At 40.6% G+C, this 22,748-nt stretch overlaps 1 protein-coding gene and 1 long non-coding RNA gene across 7 annotated transcripts in view; one reads left to right on the forward strand and one right to left on the reverse strand.

Annotated features, from left to right (window-relative positions):
• Window positions 1-12,114, reverse strand: part of A1CF (APOBEC1 complementation factor) — a 59,900-nt gene extending 47,786 nt beyond the window's left edge. For all 6 annotated transcript variants that reach the window (XM_070752265.1, XM_070752264.1, XM_070752262.1 and 3 more), the window contains exon 1: window positions 12,024-12,114. The gene's annotated coding sequence lies outside the window, so the exon portion shown is untranslated. The remainder of the gene's footprint in view (window positions 1-12,023) is intronic.
• Window positions 12,115-12,212: 98 nt separating this feature from the next.
• The window catches only part of LOC139168389 (uncharacterized), a 42,677-nt gene continuing 32,141 nt past the window's right edge, over window positions 12,213-22,748 (forward strand). The window contains exon 1 of the long non-coding RNA XR_011559283.1: window positions 12,213-12,296. This is a non-coding gene — a long non-coding RNA (uncharacterized lncRNA). The remainder of the gene's footprint in view (window positions 12,297-22,748) is intronic.

The following is a 22,748-nucleotide window of genomic DNA, read 5'->3' on the forward strand; positions in this document are numbered from 1 at the left end:
CACATGCTTTATGAATAACGGAATAGCAGTGTTGGAAGGCACCTGGGAAGTCTTCTAGTTCAAGGATCCCCAAACCCTATTCTGTGGACTGGTCCACAACATGCCAGAAACCAGTCCACGCAAACAACTGAAGCTCCATCCACTGGATGCAGGCAGCACACAAAAACACGCTCTCTTTGATCTGTGGAAAAACCTCTCCCCACGGAACCAATCCCTGGTGCCCAGGAGGTTGGTGTGTGTGTGTGCTGTTCCGATCCAACTCCTTGCATAACTAGGAAACATAATATCATTCTGGACAAATGGTTGCCTAATCCCTTATTAAACATCAGTTACTTTTCCTAGTTGTATTGCAAAACATTTCCTAGCATGTGCACGATAGTAGCTGCAAGTCTACAGAGTCTAATACAGTGATCCCCCGGTTATTGCGTCCCTGACCATTGCGAACAGGCTAATTTGCGATTTTTCAACCCGGAAGTCAAAACACCATCTGCGCATGCGTGCCCTTTTTTTCTATGGGCACGCATGTGTAGATGGCGCCGGGCAGATCAGCTGCTGGGCGGTTTCCCTGGGTCTTCCCCCTCTTGCTGGTGGGAGGGCGAAGCCCCCCCCCAGCACCCGCTCGCCCGCCGTTCGCCCGGCCACCCGCCCTTCGCCGCTCGCCCGCCCTTCGCCCGGCCACCCGCCCTTCGCCCGCCCTTCGCCGCTCGCCCGCCCTTCGCCCTTCGCCCGGGAAGTTCGCCAGGAGTCAGCGGAGAAGCGGCGCGCCTGTTTTAAAATGATCGGAGCCGGCCTGGGAGGGCTTTCCAGCAACCCCCGAGCCCCCAACCCGGGCTCGGGGGTTGCTGGAAAGCCCCCCCAGGCCGGCTCCGATCGTTTTAAAACAGGCGCGCCGCTTCTCCGCTGACTCCTAAAGCGGGGAAGTTCGCCAGGAGTCAGCGGAGAAGCGGCGCGCCTGTTTTAAAACGATCGGAGCCGGCCTGGGGGATCGGAGCCGGCCTGGGGGGGCTTTCCCTTTCAGGGTGGGTGAGCGGCGGGTGCGGCAGCAGCGAGGAGTTTGCGTGGGCGGCGGGAAAACCCCAATCTTCGGCTCCTCGCTGCTGGGAAGTAAAAACACCATCTGCGCATGTGCAGATGGTGTTTTTACTTCCGCAGCGCTACTTCGCGAAAACCCGCTCATTGCGGGGGGTCCTGGAACGGAACCCCCGCAATGATTGGGGGATCACTGTATAGGCTTTATACCAGTGATGGCGAACCTTTTTTCCCTCAGGTGCCGAAAGAGCATGGGCGTGTGCTATTGTGCATGGGTGAGTGCCCACACACATAATTCAATGCCTGGGGAGGCAAAAACAACTTTCCCTGCCCCTCAGAGGTCCTCTGGAGGCTTGAAAAGGCTTCTTTCCCAACTTCTGGTGGGTCCAGTAGGTTCATGTTCCGCCCTTCCCAGGCTCCAAAGGCTTTCCTGGAGCCAGTGGAGGGTAAAAATGCCCTCTTCCATCCCCCCGGAGCCTCTGTGCAAGCTAAAAATCAGCTGGCTGGCATACACATGCACACTGGAGCTGAGCTAGGGCAACAACTCAGGTGCCAGCAGATATGGCTCCGCGTTCCACCTGTGGCACCAATGCTGGCTATTCAACCAGACAATTCTGCCAATAGCTTGTACTATCCCTTCCCTGATTTATATGCTGCCCCTCTCCGAGAGGGGCAATGAAATGAGAATTATGACTCTGAATGAAGTTTGCACCTTTTCTCCAACCTTGCCCATAGAAGCTATTGTTTTCCAACTTAGCTCTTTTTCAGAAAGCGGGGGGGGGGGGGAAGCCTCTTTTGATTTATTGATTGGTATGCTAGTTTGAAAATGCTGCAAAAGGGCATCATGGCATTTTTCTAAGCATAAAATGTACAGAAGGTACTGTAAGCAGTGAATGGATTTCCAGACTGATGAACCCGTTTTTAAATATTCGATGTTGTATTTACTTTTGAAAGTGTTGGTGAAAAAGCATAGTTGGCTTCATAGGTGCCTCACAATTAATAATTGCATTTCCCATCTGTTCCCATTGCATTCAGCCTCACCTGAGCACAGCATCTGTCTTCCATTCATTAAAGGAACACCCCCCACCAGCTATTGATTTATTTATTTTTTTAAGTTTCTGGTCAAGAAGGATATTATGATGTCCATCGTTTTTGTTTAATTTGCCAAGTGGAGAGAGAGGGAGAAGGTAATGACTATCCTGGTACCATCTGTCTGAAAATGTTCAGGTTATTTTGCTGCAACTATCTTCTTAACCATTTTTAATCCATATGCCATTTTTATAATCACTGTCCACTAAAATATGTGCATTCATCTTTAAACACCAGAAACTTAGATTTTTATTATTGCACAACCCTTCTACTTCGATTAACTTGAAGCAGTAGATGAGGTGCTTACAAATTTTATCTACTTATGCTGCAAAGTATATTTCAGTAATTCCTTTAAGTGGGAGAAATGTTTAATCAAACAAACAAATAAAAAAGACCAGAACAACTATGCTAATTCATTTCATCATTGGCAGGCTTAATAATTGGCTATCTACACAAATTTAAAAAATAGCCACATATCTACTTCCACTGATTCCAAATTGAGATACACGTTCACTAGAAAACCTGCTCCTTCTAATCAAGGTGAATTCAGTCAGTTTCCAAATTGCTGACTTGGTTCCTGAACCAAATTATACAGTTGAAGCTCATGTTTGATAATGAGTAATCAAAGAACTTTGTTTTCTGCTCCACAGTGGTATTTTTGACCAGGTTTCTCTGTCCCCCCCTCGCTCACAAAACTAAACAAGGCAGAGCTGAGCGAACTGGCAGAAAAATAGCAGTAAGCTTTTCATTCTAGCAGAATCACTGTTTGTGCAGGAAGGAAATTCTCTTTTCATAATTGTCTTTCAACTTGTCTTTCAAAACATGTAAAGAATGGTTGCTGGAATTGGGTATGTCTAATTTAATGAAAAGAAGGACCAGAGGTGACATCATAGCAGTGTTCCAATATCTCAGGGGCTGCCACAAAGAAGAGGGAGTCAAGCTATTCTCCAAAGCACCTGAGGGTAGAACAAGAAGCAAGGGGTGGAATCTAATTAAGGAGAGAAGCAACCTAGAACTAAACAGAAATTTGGAAGGCTGACCTTTGTTGCTGGACATTTCTGCAAGAGCTTCTGAACATCAGAAAGAATCAAATGGCAATCACAAAACTTACAAATTTTTGGAGACAAACTAATAGGCTGTAGGATTATAGTCTTATTGTAAGATTGCATAGTATTGTAGAGGGAAAAATATCGTTGCTTCTAATCACTGAGCGGCTTCAAAAATGTTTAACACCACACTGTGGGTGAGGCTTGCTGGACATGTGACCAGGTGGGAGTGGCTTGACAATCATGTGACTGGAGGTGGCTTAAAGGCAGCGGTGGGATATGAGCCGGAAGCTGTGGCTTGTACATTCTTGTGGGGCCAGTACAATTTTGCTGCTGCACCTGTGGAGGAAGCAAAATCATGCATGGAGCTGCAGGTGCACCTGTGTTTCAGCACGTGCCTAAACACATGCACACATGTGGCTCCATGAGCGATTTTGCTACCTCCAGAGATTCAGCAGCAAAATCGCATTGTCCCACAAGAACTTACAAGCCATGGCAGTGAGTGCAATTTAGCATTCCAGCTCAAAGCCCACAGCTGCTTAAAGGTCATGTGACTGGCTTAAAAGTGGCCAACTTGACATCACTCACGTCAAGGGTTTGTGTTAGGGTTAGGGTGCCTGGCCTCTCCTTGCCTCAAAGAGATACAATTTCCCTATCTATTTACTATTACTGAACATCCAAAACATACTGTTTAATTCTATGTATATATGCCATATATGTACATACATATTACACACAGGCACACAAAAATATACATTATCTTCTATTCTATATAAACTGTATGTGTATGTACACACACACGCACGCACGCACACACACAGCTCTTCTAAAATTATAGACATTCAACCTCATTTACTGCAACAGGAAAAATATACCCAGAGCCCGGGGGGGGGGGGAATTCAAATTTTGTCTACCGGTTCTAAGTACCTTATCAAAACTTTTCTACCAACTGTACCCATAGGAGCCCATCACTGCTTCTACTATAGTTAAATGTAGAGAGGGATCGCAATTCATAGAAACATAGAAACATAGAAGTCTGACGGCAGAAAAAGACCTCATGGCCCATCGAGTCTGCCCTTATACTATTTTCTGTATTTTATCTTAGGATGGATATATGTTTATCCCAGGCATGTTTAAATTCGGTTACTGTGGATTTACCAACCACGTCTGCTGGAAGTTTGTTCCAAGGATCTACTACTCTTTCAGTAAAATAATATTTTCTCATGTTGCCTTTGATCTTTCCCCCAACTAACTTCAGATTGTGTCCCCTTGTTCTTGTGTATACTTTCCTATTAAAAACACTTCCCTCCTGGACCTTATTTAACCCTTTAATATATTTAAATGTTTCGATCATGTCCCCCCTTTTCCTTCTGTCCTCCAGACTATACAGATTGAGTTCATTAAGTCTTTCCTGATACGTTTTATGCTTAAGGCCTTCCACCATTCTTGTAGCCCGTCTTTGAACCCGTTCAATTTTGTCAATATCTTTTTGTAGGTGAGGTCTCCAGAACTGAACACAGTATTCCAAATGTGGTCTCACCAGCATTCTATATAGCGGGATCATAATCTCCCTCTTCCTGCTTGTTATACCTCTAGCTATGCAGCCAAGCATCCTACTTGCTTTCCCTACCGCCTGACTGCACTGTTCACCCATTTTGAGACTGTCAGAAATCACTACCCCTAAATCCTTTTCTTTTGAAGTATTTGCTAACACAGAACTGCCAATACAATACTCAGATTGAGGATTCCTTTTCCCCAAGTGCATTATTTTACATTTGGAAACATTAAACTGCAGTTTCCATTGCTTTGACCATTTATCTAGTAATGCTAAATCATTTACCATATTACAGACGCCTCCAGGAATATCAACCCTATTGCACACTTTAGAGTCATCGGCAAATAGGCAAACCTTCCCTACCAAACCTTCCCCTATGTCACTCACAAACATATTAAAAAGAGTAGGACCCAGAACAGACCCTTGTGGCACACCGCTTGTAACCTGATTCTGCTCAGAATACTTGCCATTAACAATAACTCTTTGATGTCTACGCTTCAGCCAGCTGCAAATCCATTGAACTATCCAGGGATTAAGTCCAATCTTCACTAATTTATCTATCAGCTCTTTATGTGGAACCGTATCAAAGGCTTTGCTGAAGTCCAGGTAGGCAATATCCACGGCACCACCTTCATCCAACACCTTTGTGACATAGTCAAAGAAATCAATAAGATTAGTCTGACATGATTTGCCTTCAGTAAAGCCATGCTGATTTGGGTCCAATAAGTTATTGTTTTTTAGGTGCTGATTTATCCTCTTTTTGAGTAGAGTCTCCATCATTTTAACTACAACTGATGTCAAGCTAACTGGCCTGTAGTTACCAGCTTCTTCTCTACTGCCCTTCTTGTGAATAGGCACAACACTGGCCATTCTCCAATCCTCAGGAACTTCTCCTGTTAACAACGATTGGTTAAACAAATCAGTCAGGGGGGTAGTAATGACAGATCTGAGTTCTTTAAGAACTCTGGGGTGGATGCCATCTGGACCCATTGCCTTATTTATCTTTAATCGTTCAAGTTCTTCTAAGACATCGGCTTCTAAGATAACTGGAGCTGAATCCGTACAGCTGGAAGCAATGCTATATCCCTCTATAGTATTATTTTGTAAGGTGTCTTTTGAGAAAACTGAACTGAAGTAGCTATTGAAATGGTCAGCAATCTCCTTATTCCCATTAATGCATGTTTTATTCCCAGTACTAAGCTTCCTGATGCCGCAGTTTTTCTTCTTCTTATCACTAATATATCTGAAGAAGGTTTTATCCCCCTTCTTTACAGATTTGGCAATTTCTTCCTCTTTTGAGGCTTTAGCAGCATATATTATCTGTTTCGCCTCCTTCTGTCTCATTTTATACACCTCCCTATCAGCTATACTTCCAGACTCTTTATACCTCCTATAGGCAGCCTTTTTTTCATTGACTATAGCCCTTACATCATTGCTAAACCATAGCGGTTTCTTCTTCCTTTTACCTTTAGTTATTTGTCTTACATACAGTCCAGTGGCTTTTAAGATGGCCTTTTTTAATACAGTCCACTGGGTGCTCGCTCCTGCCATTTTATCCCTCCCCTTTAATTCATTATCTAAATATTCCCCCATTGCATTAAAATTTGTTTTTCTGAAATCCAGTACTTTGGTTGCATTATAGGATTGCTCACAATGAGTTTTTACATCAAACCACAAACATAGATGGTCATTGCAACCTAAATTTTCTCCCACCTTGACCTCTGAAACCCAATTCCCATTCGTAAAAACTAAATCTAGAATATTCTCCCCTCTAGTTGGTGTCTTAACCAGCTGTGCCAGAGCTGCTCCTGTAAAGGCCTCTACTATATTCTTACTTTTGCATGTAAGGGCACTGGGGATATTCCAGTCAACATCAGGAATGTTGAAATCACCCATAACCACAATATCTCCCTTTACTGCCATTTGGGTAATTTACAGTAAGTATTATCTGCTATCAGAATATTGCAAAGATCTTATTTCCTAATTCTATTATGGCATGTACCATTTCAAAGTACCATTAAAAAAACCCACACACCCTATATCAGTCAGTTCAATTTGCATCTTATTTCCATTCCCAATCAAAAAGCAGTTTCAAAATGTAGACATATAACGCTAGATCATCCAAGGACATGGAGTGAGGTATCATCAATATGCAGATGATACCCAGCTTTACATCTCCACCCCATGCCCAGTCAACGAAGCGGTGGAAGTGATGTGCCGGTGCCTGGAGGCTGTTGGGGCCTGGATGGGTGTCAACAGACTCAAACTCAACCCGGATAAGACGGAGTGGCTGTGGGTTTTGCCTCCCAAGGACAATTCCATCTGTCCGCCCATTACCCTGGGGGGGAATTATTGACCCCCTCAGAGAGGGTCCGCAACTTGGGCGTCCTCCTCGATCCACAGCTCACATTAGAACAACATCTCTCAGCTGTGGCGAGGGGGGCGTTCGCCCAGGTTCGCCTGGTGCACCAGTTGCGGCCCTATCTGGACCGGGACTCACTGCTCACAGTCACTCATGCCCTCATCACCTCGAGGTTCGATTACTGTAATGCTCTCTACATGGGGCTACCTCTGAAAAGTGTTCGGAAACTTCAGATCGTGCAGAATGCAGCTGCGAGAGCAGTCATGGGCTTACCTAGGTATGCCCATGTTTCACCATCACTCCGCAGTCTGCATTGGCTGCCGATCAGTTTCCGGTCACAATTCAAAGTGTTGGTTATGACCTTTAAAGCCCTTCATGGCATTGGACCAGAATATCTCCGAGACCGCCTCCTGCCGCACGAATCCCAGCGACCGATTAGGTCCCACAGAGTGGGCCTTCTCCGGGTCCCGTCAACTAAACAATGTCGGTTGGCGAGCCCCAGGGGAAGAGCCTTCTCTGTGGTGGCACCGGCCCTCTGGAACCAACTCCCCCCGGAGATTAGAACTGCCCCTACTCTTCCTGCCTTCCGTAAACTCCTTAAAACCCACCTTTGCCGTCAGGCATGGGGGAATTGAAACATCTCCCCCTGGGCATGTTTAATTTATATATGGTATGATTGTGTGTGTGTCTGTTAGTACATGGGGTTTTTAAAGCTTTAATATTTTAATTGAGTGGATTATTTATGATTTGTACTATTTGTTGTGAGCCGCCCCGAGTCTTCGGAGAGGGGCGGCATACAAATCTAAATAATAAATAAAATAAATAAATAAAGATCATTTGATCTGGACCTGTGATGGTAAACCTCTAGAAAGCCATTCAATTTCATTTGCATTTTAAACAGCAGTGGGAAATCAGATAATCCTCAGTAATAAGTGTGAATAACATTACAAATTTAGCATTTTTGGATCAGCATGAGAAAGAGGTGCCTTACAGACTCTCTTAAATCATCTGAAGAATAATTTCCCTAAATCTGATAGCTAGAGTCTTTTTTTATGAGCAAGCAACAACTCAACATCTTACAAAAACTGCCTTTTCAAATAGAGTAGTACAGTATTTCCCAATTTTGGCAGATACAACTCTGAGAATTTGCTGTTTGGGGAATTCTGGTAGTTGAAGTCCACATATCTTAGATGTGCCAAGGTTGAGAAATACTGAAATAGAGGGTAAGACTAATTTTTCATGCTGCATATTTCTGTGTAGGTCTGCAATCTTGGCTTGCTTTGAAGGGTTCCGATCTTGGCACGCTTCTTGAAGGAAAGAAATCCTTCAAAGATCTGTTTCCAGCTTTAATTAGTTCTTCTACATACATTATTTTGGTATATATTTGAGAGCCAGTTTGGTCTATTGGTTAAGGCACCAGGCTAGAAAGACTGTGAGTTTGAATTTAGCCATGCAAGCAGCTGGCTTAGGAACTAACCTCACAGAGTTGTTGCTGTGGAGAAAATAGGAGGGAGGTGATGTATTGGATATGTTCATTTATTTGTAATAATAATAAAAAGTGGAGTACACATTAATTATTTAAATATTAAGTGCTATTTAATGTACAGCTTTCACATTACGATATATTCTTTTGTGGAGGATTGTTTTGCGAAGTTCTTGGATCCCTGACTTAGAGAGAATGGGATATAGTTCTTTATTTTACTTATTTGCTTATTTTTATCTTGCCCTTTCTCTATGAAGTTTCTCTCTTCCATATAAAGTCTAAAGTAAATTTCAAGACTACAAATAGACAGGACCGGAAGCCTTTTTGATCTATAACCATCACTCTATTGAGTACAGTGTCACATACCAATATGAAACACTGTCCAAAATAAAATTTAAAAATGAGACCTCTTAAATTCTGTGTTATTCAGGTAGTCGATTAGTTCCAAACTTACTACTGGTTGCTTGGAAACCACTTGAAGTTAAAATGGACCCCCAAAAGTACTTATGACCTGGTTCCGACATTCAGATAGCTGTCCCCCATGGTCACTTGACTGCATTTTCAATGCTCAGCAATTTACAACGTTGTTACCCAACACTAGTGCTTACTTTTGGTTTTTGGCAAAAAGGCCTCATAGTGAACAATGGGTTTGCTTAATGGCCACCACAAAAATAATATAATAATAATAATAATAATAATAATAATAATAATAATAATAATAATAGGTTTGCTATATATTAATCTGTTTTACAACTGTCATGGCTTATGACAGTAATGGACAGGCTACATTTGGATCGCAAGTTCTAAACTACCAGTTGTTCCTTCTGATTGGCTGTAGATAGATTTAGGGATAGGGATAGGTTTTTTAAGGACATTGTAAAAGTAATTGTAGCTATAACAGAGTTTTCTTACTGTTATTTTCTTATAAAAATAATTATGCTGTGATATTGTACAATAATAGGACCCATATGCTAAATAAACAAATACAATAATAGGAAATATTTAAATATATATTTTATTTACTCTAACATCCGGATCCCTGAAATTCTTAGTTATGAACATGTAATTGGTTAACAATACGTTCTCATTGTGATAGCTACTTCTAGCTACTTTCCACCACTTTGTTGAGAGTGTTTACAATAATGTGTGTGTGTGTGTTCCTACCGGTACGGTCCAGTGTGCCGCTCCGGTAGTGGCCTGCTGATTGCGCAATTTGGGTGACAGCTCCAATGCTGTCTTTGCTGGTCTATGCCCCCCGCCATCTTTCCCCCCTATTTTTTTGCAATATTTTGGCTCCTTGAGCATGCTCAGAAGAAAAATCATCCCTCTGTGCATGTGCAAAAGCCATATTGCGCCAGGGGACGCATGCATGTGCATGAAACATCACAAGGCACATGCAGCGCATTGGTAGGAAGGTAAGAGCAAACTGCTCCTAGTTTACAACATTTATTTTCATGTACTAAATAGGTCTATTTTCAACTCCTCCCCCCCTGATATCCCACTGCCATCTTCGCTGACATATTTGTCTTCCTCTTCATTGCAAAGAACAAAAACCTGGAATTTCTTAATCTGATGGAAAGTCAGGTTGCCACTGGATTACTTTCCCACCATCTGTGCTTTGCCTTCTGAGGTTGCCTGTTAGCAGCACTCTCTTGAAGCTTAGTTACTGTTTACATGAATAAGATAAGAAAAAATGATGTTTGTCTTTTGTGGCTCAATAGAGCAACTCACTGGAAAATACTGTGTTACCAGAGACACCAAAAACAAAGTAATATTTAAATGGTAAACCCTGTATTTGAAAACAACATGAATGAAGAGCAAAAAAAAAATACTACAGTTTACAGTTTCAAGCACTTTGATTTCCATGCTATGTTCTTTTCAAAGGGGCCAAAATATCAGTTTTTAAAAAATGAACTCAAGGCAATAGCCAACAGTCTTTTTTTAAAAGGGTTAGGTATGACATGGTAAATGAGTTTGATGGTAACATTATAATGAAATGTAGGTGAGCTGAGGCAAGAAACAATCCATAGTATACAAAGCAACGTGAATACAAAATATATGAATTATTTCACCACATTCTCACAAATATATAGCAAACTTTCAGTATGTGCAACTATTATTATAATGGTTCTGCCTACACTGTATAAATATTTTATTGCCTTTTAATCCTTACCCTTACAGGATAATACCATTGTCAAAAAGTGACTTTGTCTCATTTATAATTTATTTAGACAATAAATGGCTTTGGCTAAACAATGACATAAATTTATGATCCATTGCCATGAGCTGCTTACTATAATTTTCCCTGAAATATGAAGCATTCGTATTTTGGAAGAGTGTTATCTTACATAGAAACAGCACACTATGAATAGGCTATCTCAGTTTGGGTGCAACTGTGCATAGTGGGAATTCTGCTCTCTATAAAGCCATTGAGAACCCTGGAAAATTGGGTTGTACAGTATATTGGGTGGAGAAGCTCTATGAATACAGGAAAGTTCTATGTGGATAGTGTTAAGAACAAGGATAGAGAGGCAATCTACAAAGTTTACTAGTTTTCATTTTCTCACATACAAAATTTCATATTTTAAAAATGAATGAAGAGAACACCACCAGTGCAGATACATTGGCTGTTATTATCTACTTTACATTAATACTGACATTTAGATTATTTAATGCGGACTCTTTTTATCTAATTGTTATTACTTTTCAGTGTCACTTAGCTGGGTATTTCAAAATCTTAAAACACCTCTGTCAATCCCCCCCTCCACCCTCCAAAATCTATCCATGCAAAACGATCTAAATCTAAACTTTAAATAAACAAATAAGCTGCTATTTGAAAACATATATGTATTAAAATGAAAGACTGTTTTGTAAAGAAAAAAATGAAGACACATATAATGATTAGCCACAGAAAGTTGTGTTTCAACAAATCTAAAATTAATTGTCAGAATGGGAACAACGGACTTTTCTTTTTAAAAGCCCCTTTTAAATAAATGAAAGCAATATATTGTTGTTTCATTTCTGTTCATATAAACCTGTCATAAATGTTTCATTCTGCTGATAGAAAAGTAGAAATACAACAGTGTAACCAATCTAAATAGCAAAAAGGTAGCTGTCTACCTTTTTAGCAAAAAGGTAGCTGTCTACCAGAGAATCTCATGATTCTCTGAGCAATTTCCCAATTTGAAAATGAGGGAAAACAACATTGAATTGCCTGTGATACTAACTTTAGAGAACAATACTTGGAGAAATTCCCATTTCAGTTGTAGCTAATAATAATCTTAGGAGCTACAGACTCCAAAAATTGGATTTTGACATTTTAAAACTTTCCAATTCAGAAAATACGAATATTAAGATCTTCTTTACAGATTCTAGTAACATATAGATCAACTAAAATGCTATATAGTATTATCCACCAGCAACACCCTAGCCTATGGTGGAAGATGGCATACATCATACCTGAGCAATTTCAGAGACCACCACCTGGAAAAGTTCTTGATTATGTCGAACTTGCAACGTGTCACTCTGGTTATTCTCTAATCATTATATCAAGCTCCAAAGGTTCAGCAAACCCCTAGTTGGTTTACAGTTCTATAAGTTAAACTTTAACTGGCCTATCTCTCTTCTCTGTGCAGCCCTTTGACCAGATAGCTAGGTCACTGCTGCGCATTGTCTACAAAATCTGTTTACCAAATCCACAAGACACAAGTCAATAGTGGACCTGAATATGAGGTGAGAAGGATATCATTTTAAAATTGGTCAGCTAGATTACCTGGGGAAATGTTCAGGTACAGAACTTTACTCCAACCTAATTTTATCTTTTAATTCTCTGCTTAGACAGTCTTCAGAGTTTTAGGAAAATCCCTGTGGCTAGATCTTTATAATGTCTACTTTGTAAACTTAGTTTTATCCCAGGTAACAATTTGGAATAAGGCACTTATTAGCATATGTTGCAAGTGTTGAGAGGCAAGGATCTGAAATATAAGCAGAAGTGCATAATTTCAAAGAAAAATAAATCCAACTATAACCAAAAATATTTTTAGACCAGTATAAAAATTTTCACTGAAAATTCTATACTCTTTATTTATTTATTTATTTATTTATTTATTTATTCATTCATTCATTCATTCATTCATTCATTCATTCATTCATTTATTTATTTATTTATTTATTTATTGGACTTATATGCTGCCCCTCTCCGTGGACTCATATACAGTCAAGTTAAGTGAATAAACTTTTGCAGAAGAAAAAAACAGCAATTCTCCAATGATTAATAGATCATTGGAATAGTAGTAGATCATTAGTAGAGCTATGCAAAATCCTCAAAAGAAGAACATCATAATACATGGGCCATTTCACTTATAAGTTCACATATAAATACGCTACTGAAGCAACTACATTGCTCTGGGTTGAAATAAAGATGCAGCTATTTTAATGAATTTTCCAAAAGAGATGCCTTATACACAATCCCAAACATTATGAAGCACTTCTTCCAAAATATTTGTCGAGCTTGCCAAAATCAAGATTCCTTCCTTCTTTTTAAAAGGCTTTACTATTTCTGTCCCACGAAAAGTAGACTAAATCTCTATCTCTGCCTCTGTCGTCTCTCTATCTCTCTGTCTCTGCCTCTGCCTCTCTCTCTCTCTCTCTGTGCATGTCTCTCTCTCTCTCTGTCTCTCTCCTTGATTTCTAGCATCACTATCTCTATCTCTCCATCCATCTCTCCATCTATTGTCTATCACCCCCCAATCTCTCATCTATCTATAATCTATCTCAAAATTCTGAAAAACCTTTTCACCTAGGGGAAAAAACCTTGTTAAACATCGATATGACAGTTTTAAATATTAGTATTATTATTGTGTAGAAGCAAACTGCAGCCTGTCCTTTTCAAGCAATAAAATGTCTCTCTGCCTGTCTCCATTTTCCTGCTGTTTGTCAAAAATGCTCTATTCTGGGCCTTCAGCATTGCAATCCTTTTCTCAAGAGACATTTGATCACTTGAAAAGGAAAGGGTGCACCTGGAGAGAAGGAGCAACAGACAGACTGCCGGTTCAGCTGACCCACGGACCCCGATTATGGAGCCGAGCAGCCATGATGGGACCGGTGAAGGAAAGGGCTGCCTCCTGTGCTGACCACGGCCACCCCCTTCATTGGGGCTTATTTTTGGAGGTAGGGAGTACATTAGTCCCACTCCAAAATGCCAGGCTAGGGCTTATTTTCAGGGTAGGTGATATTTTTGGGAAAACATAGTATTATTGTAACAGAAACCAGGTTTAATACATTAATGTCGTTAGTAACCTGGCTACGCTATGGAGATGCCCCGTTTAAGCCACTGTATGTTTTAATTTCAGCATGATGAACAACACCAGTTAGACATGTTCAACCTTGGTAACTTTAAGACCTGTGGCTAGAACTCCCCAGCCAGCATGGTCCATGAGTCTTAAAGTTGCCAAGTTTGCCTGATTTAGGGTGTGAGCAAAGCAATATTTTTTTTCTTTGGCTCATATGAATCGGCTGTCCCTCTTCTTTGTCTTCGTGAGATGATTGATCTCTTCGGAACAGAACAGAATGGGTGGAGCTTCAATTTTTCAATTGCAGCCACTGCCATTTTGATTTTTTTGACTACCTCCATCTTGGATAATCCTGCTCCCATGTATTTATTTATTTATTTATTTATTAATTAATTATCTATCCATCCGTCCGTCCGTCCATCCATCCATCCATCCATCCATCCATCCATCCATCCATCCATCCATCCATCTATCTATCTATCTATCTATCTATCTATCTATCTATCTATCTATTTATTAGATTTCTATGCCATCCTTCTCAAAGTGACTCAGGGCGACATACAACATTATAAATGCAGACAATATATGTAAAGAAATCTAATTATTTTTTAAAAGAATTCTACAAAATTACTAAAATTCTAGGAAACCCCCATGCACAGTCATTTACATTCATACAATTCAATCATTCATAACCTTGGCCACAGACAATCTCGTCACTCATGGCCCCAATGCCTGCTAGCAGAGATAGGTCTTCAGAGCTTTATGAAAGATCTGTTATTGAAATGGATGTCCATGTGCCACCTCTATGTTGCTTGAGGCAGGCAGGATTCCCTTGAGTACCATTTGTTGGGGGTCAAGGGAAAGGGAGGGTCTTGCCTTCTCTTTCTGCTCAAGATCCCCATGTACAATTGGTGGGCCACTGTGTGACACAGAATGCTGGACTCGATGGGCTTTGGCCTGATTCAGCATGGCTCTTCTTATGTTCTCATGATCAGGAGGGAGAGGGTGGTACATATCTCTGGAGGGAGTTTGTTCCAGAGGGCCAGGGTCACCACAGAGAAGGCCCTAGGCTCCGCAGCTGACATTATCTGGCTAATGGGACCTGGAGAAGGCCGTTGGGGTGCATGAGTCAGGAGAGGTAGTCTGGCCCTAAGCCATGTAGGGCTTTGTAGGTCATAACCAGCATTTAGAATTTTGCCCAAAGGCCAAATGGCAATTGCTAACATTTGCTCTTTTTTTCTACATATGGAAGGATATCTCAAAACAGCCAAAATCATATTATTATTTTTGATTTTCTAACAAAAGTCTGGGGATGAACTTTGGACTCAAAGGCAGTTTTTGAAATAAAAGTAACATTGAGAGGCAGGTTGCTGGTTCAGCTGATCCACAGACCCTGATTAAGGGGCCAAGCAGCCAGGTGTGGGCTACTGCCCGAACGGGGGGACGACAACGGCGACACACAGTGAGGTAGTGAAAATTAAGCTCCACTCCAGAGCACCCATTTTGCACTCAAAGATGTTGAAAGATAATGGAGGATGTCCTGCATAAGCCATGCCCACAGTGTGGTAGTAAAAATTTTGGTAGCCCTTCACAGCGAGCAGCCATGAGGTGACCAGGAAAGAAAAGGTTGCTCTGTTGGTACTTGCCAGCTTCCCCTCACTTAAAAAAAAAATTATAAGGCTTTTAAAAATGTAAAATTTTAGATAGGAGAAAATGCCTGATAATTGCCACATTGGGAAATTTAGTAATCAGCAGCAGTATCTTGGAATAAAGACTTATCATCTAGTTTCTATTTCAGCTGTTTCAGAGAAATAGGCTATTTCTGTAGAGATATTAGATAATGGAAACTTCAAGAGCGCAGCATCTATTTTTGTTCTCAGACAGGAATCTAATTTCTTTTGTTCATGTCTCATATTATGTTTTCTAAAGAGGACACACTCTTAATTAGTTACCAGGACACAGGGTTCAAAAATTCTCCCTTAGAGCAAGAAGATTTAAAATGAGACATTCTCTGACTTTTCAAGAAGAGTGAACATTAATATTGGCACGGGGTTCGTAAGCATAACCATAGACACAAATCATGCGCCAGTGATTCCAGAGATGGTGCGACGGCCAGAACTTCAAGAACTGGTTCAGCACTGTGGTAACTTTAAATGGTTGCTGAATGAACATTCATTAACTGAGGACACTCTGCATTTAAAAGATATTAAAATAGAATAGGATTCGCTTATTAACTGGACTGAATTTGGACTGACGCCTGGAAACCAGCTGACTGATTTTGTGTGATTAACTGAAATCTATGTGAGAAAGAACATCTGGAACTTTGCAAATATTTTTATTTACTTACTTATTTGTATTTTATTCATTTATTCCTGGAGACAGGGGTTTTCTGGCATCTTAAACTGATGCTATTTGTTTCATTGGCTCATTTTACTTTTGCAATCATATAAAAGAAAGATAATAATAGGTAAAGTAATGTTTTGGGCCTGTAGCTGCTAGAGTTTTGTATAAGGCTAGTCAGATGATCATGAAGATAAGATTTTATGGATTGAAGGTAGTCTTTGACTTACGACCAGAACTGAGCTCACAATTTCTGTGCTAAGCAAAACATTGTTAAGTGAGCTTTGCCCATTTTATTATCTTTCTTTTATTCATTTATTTATTGTATTTATATGGTGCTCAATCCAAAGCAGACCCAGAGCAGCTAACAAGTGGAATAAATACAATAGCATTAAAATATAATCAAAATTGTATAATAAAATCGGTAATATAATAACACTAAAATAATATCTTAAAAAGAACCATACACACACAGTAGTCAATCCAATTACAGGCCTGCTGGAAAAGCCAGGTCTTAACGACTTTCCAGAAGACCAGTTGGAAGGAGATAGTGCAAATCTCTGGGGGCAGTTGATTTCCATAGGGTCAGAACCGTCACAGAGAAGGCTCTTCCCCTAGATCCCACCACCCGGCATTCCTTGGTGGACGGGACTTGGAGAAGGCCGACTCTGTGGGCACTTACCGGCCGCAATGAGATATGAAGTCCCATAAATAGTCTGGCCCTGAGCCATTTAGAGCTTTAAAGGTGATAATCAACACCTTGAATTGGTTTCGGAGACTGACTGGCAACCAATGCAGCTTGCGTAAAGATGGAGTAACATGGGCATACCTAAGTGCAGCCGTTATTGCATGCACCGCTGCATTTTCACAAGCTGAAATCTCCGAACACTCTTCAAGATTAGCCCTATGTAGAGCACATTGCAATAGTCAAGACAAAAGGTGATGAGGGCATGAGTGACTATGCGTACCGCCTCCTGGTCAAGATAGGGCCACAACTGGTGGACAAGTTGAACCTGTGTGAAAGCCCCCCTAGCCGCAGCTGAGAGGTGTTGCTGTAGCCTCAGCTGTGGATCTAGGAGGATGACCCCTTGCAAACTCTTCTTGCCACAGTTGTTAAATAACTCACTGCAGTTGTTAAGTTAGTAACATGATTGTTAAATGAATCTGGCTTCCCTGTTGACTTCGCTTGTCAGGAAGTCACAAAAGGTGATCACATGACTCCAGGACACTGCAACCATCATAAATAGGAGTCAGTTGCCAAGATCTGAATGAATGAAATAGTCTCATTGAATACTTTGTTCTGTACAAAGTTGAATGTGAACAACAGCATGTGAAATTGATTGTCAATCAGTGTTGCTTCCTAAGCGGATAGTTTGATTTCACAGAAGTCTGATATACTTGGAGTTATATTGTGTTGTTTGTGTTCCTTTTATTTTTTGAGCAATGTAGTTTGTAGCTCTTGTATGGTCTTATACTGTTGGTAACAAAAGCAAGGCACTGAATTTTGAAATACATTCTGGAATAAGAGGAACCCACAATTAAAAATTTGCATATTAAGGACAAATACAGGTAGTTATCCACTTACAACAGTTCACTTAGAAAGAAGAAAAAGAACTGTGGCAATATAAGTCTAGAGTCTCTTCCCAAAGATGCTTTTTCAAGAGGCAACTGGACTCTCATTTGCATCTCATCCAAGAAGCTTCATCAACTCTTCTTGGATTAGAAGTGAAACATCTTCAAAGAAAAAACAGTTGTATCTTGAAAAAGCACCTTTGAGACAACCATGACCTGGATGACTGAGAATCTCCAGAAACATCTAGAGTCTTTTGCATAATGCCTGTGTTGTGAGTGGTCCACAACCGGGTCAGTTAGTCACAGATTTTGAGGAGGATGAGCTGGGTCTGTCTTGGTACCCTAGGCCAGTGTTCTTGACAACTGAGTCAGATAATGAGAATTAGGGAGAGTTGGAACCTCAGAAACCTGAGGAACCTCCAGAGACTGTAGAAACCCCAATGATGGTAATATCTGAGTCAGAGGAGGAGGGAGACATGGGAAATCAAGAGCCCCTATTAGACGCCTGGGTCATAAGGTCAAGAAGCAGACAGGAATATCTTTATGAGGAAAAGTTCAGAAGGTGAGTCTATGAAACAAACTCTATACAGTTATATCTCTAGGAAACAGTTGACCACACCCAGACAGTATATAAAGGAGAATTTCTGGGTAAATGGGTGTGATGTTCCAACATTCGTAATGGTTGCAATCCTAGATTCGGGATTCCAGAAATGCCTCGCTGGCAATCTGTTATTCTTCTTCTAAATTCATTGGGCAGAGATGCAGCTGTGTGAGCAAAACCTGGAGAATCGTGAGTGTATATGTATAACCAAAGGAAAAAACATGACTTCACTGAGGAATGTGCTAATTAGCTTTGACTCTCGGAGGCTGCCCAGACTTTTATCTCTTAGCCAATTTGATAGGGAAAACTGCCAAAATGGACTGAAAGGCTTGAATTTGCTTGTACAAAATCCCACTTTTCATATAAGAGTTTGATTCAAAATCTCAGCATGTGGATTCTTCCTTTGTTCCAATCTGCGTAGGCCAGAGTAGAACAGCCTGTATGACAACAAATCAGACCTCTTTCATTTCTTTTTGTGAAGAGAAAATCTACCTTACTGACTAGTCAGGAAGCGTCATGGTAGCATTAGAGTCTGTAAATCTACTTGTTCTCTTGGAACCTTGGAACATGATAGCAGTCTTCCAGTAGCTCAGGGGTTGCCACAAAGAAGGAGGAGTCAACCTACTCTCCAGGGCACCTGAGGGTAGAACAAGAAGCAATGGGTGGAAACTAAACAAGGAGAGAAGTAACTTAGAACCAAGGAGAAATCTTCTGACAATCAGAATGGTTGATCAGTGGAACAGCTTGCCTCTAGAAGCTGTGAATGCCCCAACACTGGAAGTTTTTAAGAAAATGTTGGACGACTATCTGTCTGAAGTAGTGTAGGGTTTCCTGTCTAAGCAGGGGGTTGGACTAGAAGACCTCCAGGATCAGGACAGAAAAAGGAAATAAAATAGAAGATTGGTGGCAAAAAATGTCACATTTGAGATCCCATTTTGAAGCACAATCTTCAGTTCATTCCTTCTGTACTTGAGCTATTTGTCCAAGCAAGTTCATTGCATAAATGAAGTTTACATAGGATTATGACTATTATTATCATTTTCATTTACAACAATCTGATTATTGGACTAATATTGGTAGAACTATCACCAAACTGATTCTTATCAAAGGGAAAGAAGAAAGGGAAGGAAGGAAGGAAGAAAAAAAAGCAAGCAAGGAAGGAAGGAAAGAAGAAAGAAAGAAAGAAAGAAAGAAAGAAAAGCAAGCAAGAAAAGCAAGCAAGAATCAGCTCAGGTATTACCATCTGTGGTGCTCCTATTTAAACTTACAGTCAGCTTTCAAGATAAATGTTCATCCTTCAGTAACCATCTAGCATTCTATGACTACCCACAATGACAAATTCTCATTAGCTTAATTTTGAGAGGAGTACTCGTAAAGTTTTCTTCCAGTTTCCTGCAAGACTGCTTATTATTCCAGCTCCTTGGAGGGGAAAAAAGCTGTTTGTGCACAGGATGAAGAAAAGTTGTATTTTAATTTGCAGTTTGGTTAAAATCCTCCTTGATTGATACCATTTGTTTAGATTTACCGACATGTTATTAGTGAAGCAGTGGAGTATGAAAACAAGGCTATCTTCTAAAAACTGCCCATGTCTTTCTCACTAAATTCAGTGGAACAGGCTTCTGAACAAACGTACAAAGCATTGCACAGTTAGGAACTAATGTGATTATTCTCTCCCCTGACTATTACATGCAAAATTTGTAGAGAAAAATATTATGATGGAAGCAACGTAAAAATGTTTACTTTTCCATCAGCTTCAGTAGTATAGGCCAGGGATGTCAAACTCAATTTTGTAGAGGACAGCATCAGGATTGTGTTTGACCTTGGGGGGCTGAGCTGGATGTGGCCAGGAGACATGATCAGATTATCACCCGTGTCAGGGGGGCCTGTGACACAAGTCCTTTGTGAGTGAAAATGGGCTCCTGAGCTCTGTTTCAGCTGTGGCAGCCTCTTGCAACCCTCTGCCAGTGAAAACAGAACTCAGGAGGGTCGTACGAGCTCCATTTTTACTGGCAGAGGTACTGCGGGCCAGTCCTTTGTGGTTTCTAGGGTGACCCCATGGATCCAGCCCCCAGGTCTTGAGCTTGACACGGGGTTGAAATGAGGAGCCCTTAGTGCTTTGTGAGCTTGCTTGTAGATGCTTCATTACCTAATTATGTAAGATTGTCGGTGCTAGTGTTGGAGATATTTGTAACTACCAAATAGGTGATTCAGTTTGGCAAATAGGTTGATTTCTTCTTCAGAGATTTTAAAGCAGGGGTCTCAAAGTCGCAGCTCGTGGGCAAACTGCAGCCCTCGAGACAATAGTTTGCGGCCCCCACCTCAATATCAAAGTTTAATGTTAGTGCTGCTCGAGTTTGATACGAATGGCACTTTTCAGTGTTGTGTGCGGAGCTGAATGAACCTACCAATCATGATGGGGTATATTGCTCTCGGAGGTGGGACATCAGCCAGGCTGATTGTGAACTTGCGCCATTACCCTGAGCTCAGAAGCAGAGGCGGCAGCGGAAATTGCTGCTCAGCGAGACAGAAAAAAAAGCGGAAAAGATGCATCGGCTAAAGTTTAGCAGCTAAACACTGAAACAGTGACACCAAATGGAATTATATATTACACAGCCCCAAACATGTCTTTTTTAAAGCCTGCAGTGAAGAGAAAGGTTGCTGATGAGCACAGACAATTTCAGGAAAAGTGGGAAGTGCAATATTTCTTTGTTGAGCACAGGGGCATCCCGACGTGTCTTATTTGCACAGAGAAAGTTGCGGTGCACAAAGAATACAATTTGAAATGTCATTACACATCTAGACATGCTGAGGAGTATCAGTTCCAGAGGCTTAAAGCACAGAAGGTTTCGTGCATTTTTAGAGGAAATGGAGTCAGAATATGGGATGTGCTCTACTTCATTGAGGTACGTTGGTTCAGCAGGGGAAACATATTGAAGAGATTTTTTGAGTTGAGAGCGGAAGTGAAAACCTTCATAGAGAAAGATGGGGTTGCTGTTCCTGTGCTAAGTGATCCAAAATGGCTTATGTACTTAGCTTTTTTTCTTGATATCACACATGAGATTAATGTACTGAACAAGAAGTTACAAGGCCAGGAGCAACTTGTCAGTGCTGCCTATGACAACGTGAGACCATTCTCTACAAAACGTATGTTATGAAAAGCCCAGCTTTCTCAGACAAACCTTTGCCATTTCCCAGCATGCAAGACACTCATGGATGCAGGCACACCATTCAGTGGTGAGGAGTATGTGGATGTCATTTTGAAGCTACAGGGGGAATTTGATTTCAGATTTGCAGACTTCAAGATGCACAGAGCCACATTTCAAATTTTTGAGGACCCCTTCTCCTTTGATGTGCAAGATGCCCCTCCTGTGCCTCAAATGGAGCTCATTGACCTGCAGTGCAACTCTGAACTCTAAGTCAAGTTCAGGGAGGTGAGTGGAAAAGCAGACAAGCTTGGGCATTTTTTGAGAGAATTGCCCCCCAGCTTCCCTGAGCTTTTCCGAATGTTCAAGCGGAGCATGTGTCTTTTGGGGAGCACATAATTTTGCGAAAAGCTCTTCTCTACCTTGAACTTCAATAAGTCCAAGTACAAGTCTAGACTTACTGATGAGCACCTTCAAACTCTACTGAGGGTCTCAACTTCATCCTCCCTTAAGCCAAATGTGGCTCAGCTATGAAAGAGTAAGTGCTGCCAGATCTCTAGCAGCAAGAACTAGGCAGAAGAAGCCATGTTCAAAACAGTTTATGTTCAATGTTCCATTCATGTTCAGAAAGTTAAATGTTAAAGAACTGTTAATACAGACATTTGAATCTGAATAATAATAATAATAATTATATTTCTCTAGTCAGCAACTATATGTGTTTTTTCAGTCTTCTATATCTTCTGTATTATTATTATTATTATTAATAATAATATTATCATTATCATTATCATTATCATTATCATTATCATTATCATTATCATTATCATTATCATTATCATTATCATTATCATTATCATTATCATTATCATTATCATTATCATTATCATTATCATTATCATTTTATTTATTTATTTATTACTGATTTATTTATTTTTTTCTTATGGATTTGTTAATTTATTTTTATTTTTTAACACAAAATAAGATGAAAAAATAAAGACATTTGATAACATTGGGATGTTTTTGTAAAAGCTTTTCTTGTGGAAAACCCGATGCAGCCCAGCCTCACCCAGACTCTATCTCCAGCGGCCCCCAGGTAAATTGAGTTTGAGACCCCTGTTTTAAAGTCTTTAACTTTGTCAAGTAACAATTTTTGCTTCAGAGAGAACTGTCTGAAGCATAGCAACTCAAAACTGTGTAAATTCTTGAAGATGACAGAAGATTAGATTAATACTCGGCC

This window comes from Erythrolamprus reginae, chromosome 5 (assembly GCF_031021105.1).
Source record: "Erythrolamprus reginae isolate rEryReg1 chromosome 5, rEryReg1.hap1, whole genome shotgun sequence".
Taxonomy (NCBI): Eukaryota; Metazoa; Chordata; class Lepidosauria; order Squamata; family Dipsadidae; genus Erythrolamprus; species Erythrolamprus reginae.